Raw genomic sequence first — 12,151 nt, forward strand, 5'->3', positions numbered from 1 at the left:
CGCCTCACTCTCACTGTGTCTTCAGTTCTGATTTCAGAGAGAGATTTGAAATAGCAAACAATGAATTTATAAGTTATGGCAGAGCGAAGGGGGAAGCCTATAGGTGCTATGAAGTCCTCCTATGTGAAAATTGTCACATTACGACAAATGATTCGAACCAGTCACCTCATAATCGTCATAATTTTCCTAATGTCACTACTGCTGCAGAATCTAAAATTTCGGTAACTTCCTGCTGCTCCCTCTATAAAAGAAAAAAAAAAAATCAGCCATATCTATTTTTGCTGTTACTCTGGGACATACAACCTGAATTTTCTCCGTAAAAGTAGTAACTGTGGCTCCCTCCACAGGATATACATATGCTTCTGTTTGGACTATAAAGCAAAATCAAAAGGCTGCCACGCCCAAGATATAAAAGAAAAAATTATCTCTCAAGATTCACCAGATAGGTCAACCTCAAACTTTAAAGCATCTCAGGAACCACACCAACATTAATCAGCTGACAAATATGGTCTCGGCTTACCAGAGGGGAACAAGGGAGCACGTCTAGGATCTACCAAAGGTAATGAGAGCCTATACTCGGTTTTTTTTCCATCTGCCCATCCGCCTGTGGTGTTTGCACATGGTAACACTGCATCCCGGGTTTTAAATAATATCCTATTTCGAATATTAACGGTGTAATTCACATACAGTAAATTATTAAAACACTTTTCAGTTGCAAATGTACACCCAGATATCCTTTTATTTACCTAAAACTTACACATAGCGTAACTATTTAAAGCCCGGGACGCAGTGTTACCATGCGCGACCACTACAGGCGGATGGACAGATGAAAAAAAAACAGAGTATAGTATGTAACAGCAAAAAAAGACAGCTGATAATGAATGAACCTCTCCTTCAAGAAATCAAAATAATCTCAGCCGAAAGCATTCACGCTCTCCAGTCAGACAGATAAATACAGACAAAATTACTTTTTCAGTATACTCATAAGAATTCCCATATTGGCTCATCAGTTATCTAGAGGGATAAAAAATAGAACTCCTCGGTCAAAGGATGAGACTAGGACAAATACCAGCAACCATTTTGGCATGGAACCACAGAGGTCTGAGATCTTGGTCCGAGTATCTTCAGGTACTGTTAAAGGATTATAATCGATTAATGTCTGCAAACAAAATAAGGTTACCACTTCTATCTATTATGGAAGTAGTTACCTAAACTGAATTATACATTCCTTCACTTGACGCCAGCCATCAATGAAAGATGCAAAAGTGGAGCTAGTAAGATCATAAAAACCAATCTCTGTACTAGTCAATTGTGCTATTTGATACTGAATAGCAAGCTGTAGCTATCGAGGTCATTTCTAAAAAGTTTATGGTCTATTCAATATATCTTGCTACGGAAGATGGTTTTCCCCTTTCACCACTGAAAATTTTAGTTGATTAACTTCTTTTTAGCCTATTAGTAGGTTTCGGCACCAATTACACACACTATGGGCTGCTACTTGCACACAAAGAAGAGGCAGGACAACAGAACACCTCATGATTCTCCGTGATGAATGATGGTTCACGGATCTATCACAATGCCGTTCACAAAACATCGTCTGTCATTATTTGAGTATTTGCTTTCCAGATATTGTCAGTAATTGACCCTCTCCACTGAAGTGACCATTGGCCGATTCACTTACACTCTGTAAGCAACTCGCCTGAATTGTCCACCCGAAAGTGGGAGACAAAGAAGCTGACAGGGCAAAATTCGCTCGAGGCATTACAATAGATCTTAGATGTGAATCCTTTGAGAATCATAAGGAGGCATACAATTACTTGAAAACTTTAAGAACAAAATTATAAGTAGCACTAAGAATGCAATACCTTAAATGGGGGGCAAACCAGGAAGGCCAGTGGCTCCATGATAGGAAAAGAAACGTATGACACCAAGGAGGGAGACCAAGAATTGCTTGCTACAAAAACTATAAAAATAGTGGCTCTTCAACAAGCAGAACTTATGATAAGCATGTCCAAGCAAAATAACAAGGGTACTATATAAATGCTGAGTGAGATCCCTGGATCCACTACAAAAACGTTGTAGAGTTAAAGACTTCCTGAAGCTTGGTGTGCAAAAAGTTCAGTAAACTGATTAATCAGCAAATATGTTCTTTCACCTCTACCATCCTATAAAATAAAGTCAACTAATTGTAGACCCAGGTAGTAGCCATTAAGTTTGGGGGAATTTACAACTTTTTCAAAACCAAAGCATTGTTCACCAAACCTAAAGCCATTCCGTATATGCAAAATTAAAAATTAAGTGAGAATTGCAACCTACTCTAAAGCCCCCATACACTGAACGATTGTCTGAACGACTGTCTGTACCGTTCACAAAAACAGTGTATGGGCTTGTCTGAATGCAAAAGTGGGCGGAGCTTCGTGTCTGAGCTATCTCAGTGGGAATCTGTCACGACGAGGTTGCTGGCTTGCGACTTAAGTCTGTCATACACTGATCGTTCAACGTATGGGTTTGTCTGCCGATATAACGCTATCGCGCGCATCTCTTCTAGAGATGATGCCATGTCTTATAGAGACAAAAATCTTTGTTCAGACTGAAATCGGTGCGGAGAACATTCATACTGTATGCATAGTGTGTGTGTGGGTCGATAACGACAATCGATCGTTCAAACAATCGTTCACTGTATGGGGGCCTTTATCCTTAACTGAACAACTCCAAGTGAGCGTCACATCACCTATGACATGATAAGTCGCCTACTGACGATACTAAGGAATTTTCGTTGGAGATTTTTAACAAAACTTTGGAGGATGAGGAGGACGTAGGTGAGTAGGAGGAAAAAAGATGTTGGAGGATGAAGAAGTGAGGAGAAGATGGTGGTGGAGGTGGAGGAGGAGGGAATGGAGGAGGAGGATGAAAAGGTGGAAGAGGATGTGGAAATGTAGCAGGTGGAGCAGAAGTTGGAGGAGGAGGAGGAGGGGGATTTGGAGGAGTTGTGGAAAAGGAGCAGGAAGAGATGGAGGTGGAGGAGATGTTTGGAGTAGGGAGAGGTGCAGATGTAGGAGATGGAGCAGGAGTTGGAAGAGTATGAAGGGAATTAGAGGAGTATTAGGAGGAGATGTGGGGGAGGAGTAGAAGCAGGAAAAGGTAATGTAGGAGGTGGATTGAGAGGAGGAGGAGCAGGAAGAGTAGGAGAAGGAGTTACAAAGATTAGGATGTCTCAGACTTGTCAGTCCATCCGAGGAGACATCATGGGCTCACTTATCTCTAGGAGCAGGTTTTACTATTCATTCACAGTGTTCTAATGATTTCGTCTAGCTTTCTTTTGAATTATTCTACACTGTTGCTATTTACAACTTTTGGTGGCAGTTTATTCCATGTGTCACATATCTTGTAGGTGAAGAAGTTCCCACAGTGCGATGTGTTGTATCTCTTCAGTTCTAGTTTCCATCCATTATTTTTTGCCTGGTTTTCATTTAATGTGAAGAGATTACTGTCTACTTTTTTATGCCTTTCGGTATTTTTAATGTTTCTGTTAGTTGTCCTCGCAATTATCGCGTTCAGACTCTCTTTGCTAACATTTTTGCCTGATTGATGGAATGAATTTGTGGCTCTTGCTTGTACCCCTATTTATGTCCTTTCTTAGTGATAGTGACCAAAACTGTACTTAATATTTAAGATGAGGTCTAACTATTGATGTGTAGAGCTGCTCTTTATGTATCCCACTAGTTTCTGTGCCTTCTTTTCAGCTTTTATGCAGTTTTGTGGATTTTAAGTCCTTGGTAATAATGACTTCAAGGTCTTCTTCTTGTTCTACACTGTCATTCCCAAGCAACATGTAGTTGGCACGAGGTTTGTTTGCTGCAAATTTGGCTACCCTGATAGTTAACCCTACATCAATGTCATTAATGTAATTCATGAACCAGAGTGGGCTAAGGACAGAACCCTGAGGAACTCGACTCCTCGCAACTGCCCATTCTGATTCTTCACCATTTACTACGACTGTTTTCTATTGGTTAGCCAGTCTTCGATTCAGTCTGTCATTTCTCCTACAATCCCTAAAGCTCTAAATTTTTGTCATTAGTTTCTTGTGCGGAACTTTGTGAAAGGCCTTTTGGAAATTTAAGTAGAGTATTGCTCTACTACTGTCGTAAATACCAAGCATGTTTAGAAAAAAAAAAAATCCAAGAGGTTTGATAGGCGTGATCTGTTATGTCTGAAACCGACCCTGTTGGGTGTGTAACAAGTTGTTTCTATCAATGTGATCCACAATTTGTTCTGTAATCATGGACTCAAAAATCTTACAAGGGAGGTGGCGATGTAGGAGGTGGAGCAGGAGGGGAGATTGGGGAGGAAGAGGAGATGTTTGAGGGGGAGGAGCAGCAGCGGCATGAAGCGATGAAGGAGAAGGTGGCGATGTAGGAGGTGGAGGAGGAGGAGGAATGGAATTCTGCCACTGAAGAAACCCGCGAAATCCGGGAGTCAATCTAGAAAGGAAGAAAAAGGTTGTCGCCTACCGGAGGAATTTCCTGTCAGATAACTACTACTGTCAATGAAGGGCAAAATACAAGTTGATGGAAAAAAAAAGAGATGATAATTGAAGATCCTGAAAAATCTTCAGCTATCACGCAGCTTGTAAATAAGGGTATGAACCTGAACCTGAACAAGTATAATGGCCGGCTGTAAAAATTTTAATACAAGGTATTTTTTGACATATTTGTCAGTGAAGACTCTCAAACCCAAAAAGTCTAAGGCAATCAGCCTCCCAGCTAGTAAAGTGCGAGAACTCATAGAACCAGGAGTGAATATACAGATCACCGGAGCCAATCCATAACGGATTTTGAAAAATGGACTTTGGCCTTCGCTGTAGATACCTCATTTTTCAATTAAGCTGCCCATGAACTATAATGACGACGAAATTAAAAATTAAAAATAAATGGAAGAATTGTCTATTCAAAAGTAGTTGTGGCTTAGAAGAGTTAATTATTAAAAAAAAACTAAGTAAGAGAACTAAGACGATCTCCTGAGGGACGAATGAAGGCCAGTTGGAGGGTTCCTGAACACCAGGAAAGGATGCCAATGATGATGATGATGATGATGATGATAAGGAAAGTACTACACATATGCATAAATGCTTAAATACACTGGGCAGTAATGGTGATCAGACAAAAGTGTAGCGTGTTGTAACGCATAAATAGGTTCAAAAGTCCGCAGACACTCTCTGTGTAGCTCATCTACACGGTGTAGGTGAGCGTGGTTCGCATACTTCACAATCAAAGTGTACCTAATACCCATTGAATGTCTGCAAACTTTTGAGTTTGAACAGCAATATTATACAAAGCTATTTAGTATGGCAAAGAGACTCAGGATATGACTAAAAAGCCGATAATTATGGCAATAAAAATTGAAGGAACTATAATACTGACAACAAAAATAAAAGCCAAATCAACTACTACCTGTATAGCTACGCATTTCAGTCTCAGACTACATATCACTGCAACTTTTTCTAATCAACCATTAACTATCATGAATTATCAATACATTTTCCCTGAAGGGTGCAGATGTTTGGAATTTATATAATTTCCGTAGTTATCAGCTTTAGAACAAATCCAGTTAATAAAGGGTCTCTAAGGCTCTAGGCTCTAAGCCAGGGGTTCTTATACCTTTTGATGACTCCAGACCTCCAAATGAATTGCTCAATATGGTTCCATACCCCATTTGCTTAAGTCTGCTTAATTCCTGTTTGTTAACAGTATGACTTAATATACTTAAGTTTAATACATACTTTAGGTATGAATAGCTGGAATAAAACATACACGTAAATCAAAAGCATTTATAGTTTGATATAGTTATTTATTTACCAAATGCTCCCATGTATAAATTGACACGTTGAAATCACATATATGCAAATATCCAGAGATCAAGTGCCATACTCCCACCATGTGTTTCTTATGCCCACAAGAGGTACGGATACCCCCGGTTAAGAATTCTTTTCTACGGAATAGGGCAGACTTGAACATTGCGTGTAATACAGGCAGCCTTGATTTTTGTGACGTCATACAGAAACCCTTACCATATAATGATCATTATAGCCTTCATTTGACAAGAAATATTATAAAATTAAATATATTATAAATTCATAAATATAAAAGAATAATTCTAACGTATAATTAAATATGAGTAAAGACACCACTGAAAAGGAACCATCTTCTAAGTTCTCGGCCGACGTGGCTAACCAAAACAATCATCTGTCAGACGCTGGCAGTGCCGAATAAAAGGATATTTAAACAGTGCCGTAAGACGAAAGTATGATAGGATCTTTTAAACAAATGAAGAAAGATGAAGAAAGATGGTTAGATGTTTTTTTGTGTGCGTTTTCGTTTAATTTAATCTCTTTGTGGTTCCGTGGTATGATGAGAGGCTCCCTGAGTGACCTGACCTGCAAAGTTACCTTAGCTTTGGCTAATGATCCTACGGGACTCTTAATTCCTACCTACCTAGGTACCTACCTTGGTGTTACCTACATTGGTATTAAACTTGAGTGGCAGGTCCGGTACCTATTTAGGATAGGGTAAAACACCGCTGTATGGGCAGGCCGACACTTTTCCAAAAATAACTTGGTAGATCTAGGGTACTAGGCTACCTACTACTAGATCTACGGTACCCATCCGCGGCGGCCCAGACTATGGCAGTTGCGGTGTTTCTATGCAGTTTTACCTACTGAACAAGAATTTTAAGTAATATTTATTCGGAATTTACCCCCAGGGGCCAGTACTAAACGGCGAAATACATTGGACGCCCCAATCCCTGGTGGATGTCGTATCCGCGGTTACGTTTCTTGCAGGGTAATTCTAAAGAATAAGTTCTGCACAAACTGCAAGGAACGTAAGTGCGGATACGACATCCACTAGGGATTGGGGTGTCCAATGTATTTCGCCGTTTTTAGTACTGGCCCCTGGGGCTTAATTACAGTCGTCCGAATAAATATTACTTTAAATTCTTTTTCAGTAAGTAAAATAACATAGGAAAACGCCAATTGTCATAGTATAGGCCACAGCGGATTGCTTCTGTAGAAATACCCATAACTTTTAGTAACACTTCCAGTATCCTAAATTAGATGTCAGTCATAACCCAACCAGCGTGGAAACATATCGAGACCTTTACTTTCCTCTCGAAGTAAGTTTTTCCTTTTAAGTCGCAAAATAATGCCATAATTTCTGGTTAAACACCTGTTAATGAAAGTCTAGCCATGCGCAGTGCAAACTTTCCTCCATGACACTTTCAGAAATTCAAAATTTTACTTATAACGCCTTACGTGTAGAAGATTGACGCCATCTCGATGTTTGCGGAGTCACTAACCATTTCCTTTGCTAAATCCACACACCATTTGCCTTAGAAACTGGGACACTTTATTCACAATATGTAATCTTAAACGACGAGGTGTTTCGACCTCCGGCCGGGAAAAGATGTTTGTTCGGGAAGAAGAAGAGTGCAGTAGATAACATTTAAATAAGGTATTTCTACAGAAGCCATCCGCGGTGGCTTAGACTATGGCAATTGACTGATTCCTATGTTATTTGAGTTACTGTACAAGATTTAAAAGTAATATCCATTCGGCCGGCTGTAAACTAAGCAGTAATTGACCTTTGAAAGTTACATAATAGCCGCACCAAACTCAAAGGTATATTAAAGTTTAGTTCCAACCAAACGCAAAAAAATATTCCTTACAACCCTTGTAAAGCAACTAAAATAACATAGAAAATGTCAATTGCCATAGTCTAAGTCACCGAAGAACGGTCCTACAGGAAGGTACCAAGTATTCGTTACGGTGAAAGGAGATGTAAACACAGCCGCCATGTTTAAATTCCCCAACCACCACGGAGCCATATGTTCACTAAGGGGGAGGGCGGAGGGTAACGCACAGGGGGAGGGCGGGGTAAGGTGGAAGGTACGAGTTGTCTTAGCAGCACCCCACTGAATAGTAACATACCTTGGCGCAACTTTCGGCGAAAGCCTACACTCACTTTCCTAAAACATAATAATTAAGAATAATGTTTGGACCTTACCTTAAAGGGGTGGAGGGTACAAAGCAGCAGCTGCGTTAAGAATGCGTGGAGGCGGGTCTTGGGTTCCTCAAAATGCAGCTTGAAATAAGCAACAGCCAAGTACCCGACGAAGTTATACATTCTCCTCCCGTATCTTGGAGTTGACTGAATGGGGGCAAAAGACCTGCTTTCTCAGGAGGCCGTGGTCCTGGCAAAAACCGATTAGTCGATCATAATTACCTGAGTAAAAGGCAGAAAAATCTTTGTAACTCATGTAACAATTGTTACATGAAGTTGGCAAAGAGTTCCTGGTGAGGGGCTGGGGCGAGCGTGAAGTAGATGCAGCAGTGGATGTCATGGCGGCAGATTCAACAGTGTTGGAGTTCTACAGTTAGGAGGTGGCAGGAGGCCAGACCGTAGAAAACAGGGTAGGAGAGGTGGGGTGGAGTAGTAAAAATGCTTTGATGCTATTGGTTGAGGCAGGGTGGGGCTGAGGTAAATGAACAAGCACTTAACAAGATAAGTTGGCAATGTTAAGGGTAATAAAAGTAAATGGGTAGTTAAGGAACTAAATGTAAATGTGGGATGGGTTCAAAATATGAAATAATACAAATACATATATAACGGCCCAGGAGGGGTGGGATATTTAAGTCCTGGGTGGTAAATGTGTAATAGGGCCTATAGTTGTTTTAATAAATACAAAAGACCAAATTAAACATAGGTTAGCATATAACAAAAACTAATTAAACTTGTAGAGGGGATGTTGCCTGACCAGGGTGGGGTGGGTTGGGGCATGCTGTAACCCCCCTTAAAGAACCAAACCAACCTAACATAACCTAACCTAGCAGGGGATGTTAAACCTTACTAGTAGGGGAAACTTAACCTAGTAGGCAATGTTGCCTGACCAGGGGGGCTTTGCCCCCAGTACCCCCCCTTAAAGGCCTAACTTAACCTTAGTAAGGAATGTAACCTTAACCTAGTAGGGACAATATTGAAAAAAATGACCAGGGGGCTTTCGCCCCCCGTACCCCCCCTTAAAGGCCTAACCTAACCTAACCTAACCTAGTAGGGAAATACTAGCCTAACGTAACCTAGTAAGGAATGTAACCTAACCAACCTAACTAACCTAACCTAGTAGGGACTATTGCCTGGACCAGGGGGGGCTCGCCCCCCGTACCCCCCCCTTAAAGCTAACCTAACCTAGTAAGGAATCGTCCAACCTAACCTAACCAACCTAGTAGGGAATATTGCCTGACCAGGGGGGCTTCGCCCCCCCGTATACCCCCCCTTAAAGGCCTAAAACCTAACCTAGTAAGGAATGTAACATAACCTAACCTTAGTAGGGAAATACTAGGCCTAACGTAACCTAGTAAGGAATGTAACCTAAGCCAATAACCTAAACCTAACCTAACCTAGTAGGGAATATTGCCTGACCAGGGGGGCTTCGCCCCCACGTACCCCCTTAAAGGCCTAACCGAACCTAGTAAGGAATGTAACCTAACCAACCTAACCTAGTAGGGAACATTGCCTGACCAGGGGGGCTTCGCCCCCCCCCGTACCCCCCCATTAAAGGCCTAACCTAACCTAGTAAGGAACGTAACCTAACCTAACCTAGTAGGGAAATACGAGGCCTAACGTAACCTAGTAAGGAATGTAACCTAACCAACCTAACCTACCTAACCTAGTAGGGAATATTGCCTGACCAGGTGGCTTCGCCCCCCCCCCGTACCCCCCCTTAAAGCCTAACCTAACCTAGTAAGGAATGTAACCTAACCAACCTAACCTAACTACCTAGTAGGGAACATTACCTGACCAGGGGGGCTCGCCCCCCCGTACCCCCCCCTTAAAGCCTAACCGCCTAACCTAGCTAAGGAATGTAACTAACCCAATAAACCCCCCCTAAACCTAACCTAGTAAGGAATGTAACCTAACCTAACCTAACCCTAGTAGGGAAATTGGCCTGACCAGGGGGGCTTCGCCCCCCCGTACCCCCCCTTAAAGGGCCTAACTAACCTAGTAAGGAATGTAACTAACCTAACTAACCTAACCTAGTAGGGGAACATTAAGCCTGACCGGAGGGGGCTTCCCCCCCGCCCCCCCGCCCCCCGGTAACCCCCCTGTAAAGGGCCCTAACCAATAACCAATAGTAAGGGAACGTAACCTAACCCCCCTTAGGCCTAGTAGGGAAATATTAGGCATTACGCAAACCTAGTAAGGAACCCCGTAACCTAACCAACCTTAACCTAGTAGGGAATATTAATGCCTGACCAGGGGGCTTTCGCCCCCCTGTACCCCCCCAAACTTAAAGGCCTAACCTAACCTAAGTAACGGAAGTTTAACCTAACCAACCTAACTAACCTAACTAGTAGGGAACATTGCCTGACCAGGGGTGGGGGGCTTCGCCCCCCCAGTACCCCCCCCACCCCCCCTAAGGCCTAACCAAATAACTAGTAAGGAACGTAACCTAAACCCCTAACCTAGTAGGAAATACTAGGCCTAACGTAACCTAGTAAGGAAGTTAACCTAACCAACCTAAACCTAGTAGGGAATATTGCCTGACCAGGTGGGCTTCGCCCCCCCCGTACCCCCCCTTAAAGGCCAATACCCTAACCTAGTAAGGAATGTAACCTAAACCAACCTACCTAACGTAACCTAGTAGGAAATATTGGCCTGACCAGGGGCTTCGGCCCCCCCCCGTTTTCTACCCCCCCTTAAAGGCCTAACCTAACCTAGTAAGGAATGTAACCTAACCAAACCTAACCTAACCTAACCTAGTAGGAATATTGCCTGACCAGGGGGGCTTCGCCCCCCCCCCCCCCGTACCCCCCTTAAAGGCCTAACCTAACCTAGTAAGGAAGTAACCTAACCAACCTAATAAACCTAACCTAGTAGGGAACATTGCCTGACCAGGGGGGCTTCGCCCCCCGTACCCCCCCTTAAAGCCTAACCTAACCTAGTAAGGAACGTAACCTAACCCAACCTAGTAGGGAAATACTAGGCCTAACGTAAACCTAGTAAGGAATGTAACCGGAACCAACTAATAACCTAATCAACCTAGTAGGGTATATGCCTGACCAGGTGGGTTTGGCCCCCCCCCAGTACCCCCCCTTAAAGGCCTAACGTCCCAACCTAGTAAGGAATGTAAACCTAACAAAACCTAACCAACCTAACCTAGTAGGGAATATTTGCCTGACCATGGGGGCTTCACCCCCTGTACCCCCCCTTAAAGGCCTTAACCGGGTAACCTAGTAAGGAATGTAACCTAACCAAACCTAACCTAGTAGGTAACCAAGTAGGGAATGAAAACCCCCTCCCCCCCCCCCCCCCCCCCCGGTATCCACCCTTGAAGAACTAACCAACCTAGCCTAACCGGGTAACCCCCTTCAAGGAAGTAAAACTAGTAGGTTAAACCAACATATAACAAACTACACCTAAGGGTATGTTGCCTAACCGGGGGATGGGATTTGGCCCCCAGTATGTAAAATGACATATAAAACCTAACTTTGATGGGTGTGGAAGTGTTGTAAAATGTAAAAAGTACCATACATAACTGCGTAATAGTAAGCGGAAACTGGAATGGAAGGTGTAAATTGTAATGCCTGTAAAAGTCTATAATGGAATATTGAAATGTAGGTTTTATAAGAATAATGGCAAACTATATATTTAAAAATTATATATGATGGAAATGTAGTTTTATAATAATAATGGCAAACTTTAATATAGGTATTGGTATCGGTGAGAAATGCATTGTAAATGGTGTAACGTAAAGAGCCAGTCGTGAATACTGGAAAGGGGAGGGATTGACTTGTGTATAAATGATATAGGGAGTGTGTATGTAATATGCAACGCAATGTGCAATTTCACGTAACAGGTAGTAGGGTAGTAGGTATCGAAACGTCCTAAAAACTGAGTTCTATATCAACACGTAGGCATTTTTAGGTGTCTGTCCTCAATTATAACATAATATTTCAAGTTATATATGGTGAAATGATTAGATGGGGATATTTCAAAACAGTTATTATACAAATACTATGGAAAAATGAAAAGGAATAAACACTAGAATTCACATAAAACATGTTTAATAAACAAAATAGGTAAATGCCTTTATGTAA

Source organism: Macrobrachium nipponense, chromosome 42, assembly GCF_015104395.2.
Source record: "Macrobrachium nipponense isolate FS-2020 chromosome 42, ASM1510439v2, whole genome shotgun sequence".
Lineage (NCBI taxonomy): Eukaryota > Metazoa > Arthropoda > Malacostraca > Decapoda > Palaemonidae > Macrobrachium > Macrobrachium nipponense.